The sequence below is a fragment of the Papaver somniferum genome, chromosome 2 (genome assembly GCF_003573695.1).
Source record: "Papaver somniferum cultivar HN1 chromosome 2, ASM357369v1, whole genome shotgun sequence".
Taxonomy (NCBI): Eukaryota; Viridiplantae; Streptophyta; class Magnoliopsida; order Ranunculales; family Papaveraceae; genus Papaver; species Papaver somniferum.
This window is the reverse complement of record NC_039359.1, coordinates 89,673,341-89,675,367: the sequence shown is the minus strand read 5'-3', so window position 1 is coordinate 89,675,367 and position 2,027 is coordinate 89,673,341. Positions and strand designations below refer to the sequence as shown.

The window sequence follows — 2,027 nt, the reverse complement described above, 5'->3', positions numbered from 1 at the left end:
GACAGTTAATGATCGCATTAGACGTAGCTAAAAATGGGCGACCTAAAATCACAGGTATCTGGTTCTCTGGGTCAGGGACAGGTTGGGTATCTAGGACCACGAAATCCACTGGATAAATAAACTTGTCGACCTCAATAAGAACATCCTCGATAACACCTCGAGGGATTTTAACAGACCTATCAGCTAACTGCAGTGTCATCTGAGTAGGTTTCATTTCACCAAGTCCTAGCTGTAAGTATACATGGAATGGCAGTAAGTTCACACTGGCTCCTAAGTCAAGTAAATTTTTCTACCCGGAAGTTACCTATTGTGCAAGCAATGGTAGGAGAACCTGGGTCTTTGTACTTTGGAGTTGTGGTGTTCTGAATGATTGAACTTACGTGACTAGCTAAAAAGGCTTTCTTATGGACGCTAAGTTTTCGCTTTCGCGTACACATATCCTTAAGGAACTTGGCATAAGCAGGAATTTGCCTAATTGCATCTAATAAAGGAAGGTTTATGGTAACTTGCTTAAAAACCTCCACTATGTCATTAAAGTTCGATTCCTTCTTTGTTGGTACTAATAGCTGAGGAAATGGGGCTCTAGGCATAGAATCAGACCTCTCAGGAACTGAGTTGGCATCATCAGAAATTTTATCAGTTTCCTTAGCTAGTGGTCCTGAGGGGTGAACTACAGTATGTTCACTATCGGGCATGGTTACCTGATTGTCTACTATTCTACCACTCCTAAGGGTTCTAATAGCATTCAATTGATTCGATGGTTTTGTACCTACTTCATGAACTCCTCTAGGATTGGGATTAGTCTGACTAGGGAACCTACCATTATCTCTCTCACTTAAGGTCTTAGCTATTTGGCCGACTTGAAGTTCTAACTTAGCAAGGCTCTGAGCATTAGTTTGAAAATTCTGCTTGGTTTCCTGTTGAAAACTAACATGGCTCTGTGCTAACATTTCCTGAGTTTTTGCTAACATCTTAATAGATTCCTCTAAGCTAGTCGTTTTATTTTCTGGGCCTGATGTATTCCTAGTGTAGCCAAAACCTGGGGGAGCATTAGAATTATTAGACTGACCCTGACTCTGGCCCTTAGACCATGAAAAGTTCGGATGGTTCCTCCAACCAGGATTATAGGTTTCTGAATATGGGTCAAACTTCTGACGATTATCAAACCTAGTGTTATTATATAGAGCATTGGCTTGCTCTTCATTATTCGGCCTTCCCAAAAGGCTCCAATCTACCACTAGTGTTACCCACTTCTAAAGCTTCTAACCTTTTCTCTATAGCACAATTTTGCATCTGATCATAGCCTCCTTCTACCCTATTAACGTTTCCTCTGCTAAGAAGAATTGTTTTCTGGGGTCCCCTACTACTTTCCCATTGTTGGGTTTTTCGGCGACTTCATGCAAATATGTCATCGCGTCATCAACTGTTTGGTTCTCAAATCCACCAGTACACATAGATTCTACTGTGGTTGTGTGGATAATCTAAACCCTCATAAAGGATCTGAACTAACCTAACCTTCTCTAAACCATGATGAGGACATTGGGCTAATAAATCATTGAACCTTTCCAAATACCTATACAAAGTTTCTCCCTCCTGTTGAGAAAACGTGCAGATTTGCGTCCTAATAGACGATGTTTTGTGCCTAGGGAAAAACTTGTTCAAAAAGGCAGATGTAAGTTGTTCATACGTTTCGATTGACCCGGAAGCCAAACTATATAGCCACGATTTAGCTTTATCTTTCAGGGAAAAGGGGAATAACCTAAGTTTCAAAGCATCATCATCTAGGTTTCTAATCCTGAGGGTACTACAAATTTCCTCAAAGTCCCTAACATGGAAATAGGGGTTTTCATTTTCTTTCCCTAAAAAGATTGGGAGCAGCTGTAAGGTCCCAGGTTTAAGTTCATAAGTTGCTTCCGTCTCAGCTAACCTGATACATGAGGGACGAGTAGTCCTAGTTGGATTCAACAAAGCTTTCAAAGTTGCCATTTCTGGCGCTATCGGAGCAACAGGATTCTCTCCTCAGTCAA

At 41.0% G+C, this 2,027-nt stretch overlaps 1 pseudogene; it reads left to right on the top strand.

Moving 5' to 3' along the window:
* The first annotated feature begins 1,522 nt into the window (after positions 1-1,522).
* LOC113354609 lies at positions 1,523-1,622 on the top strand (annotated as a pseudogene).
* Positions 1,623-2,027: the final 405 nt, after the last annotated feature.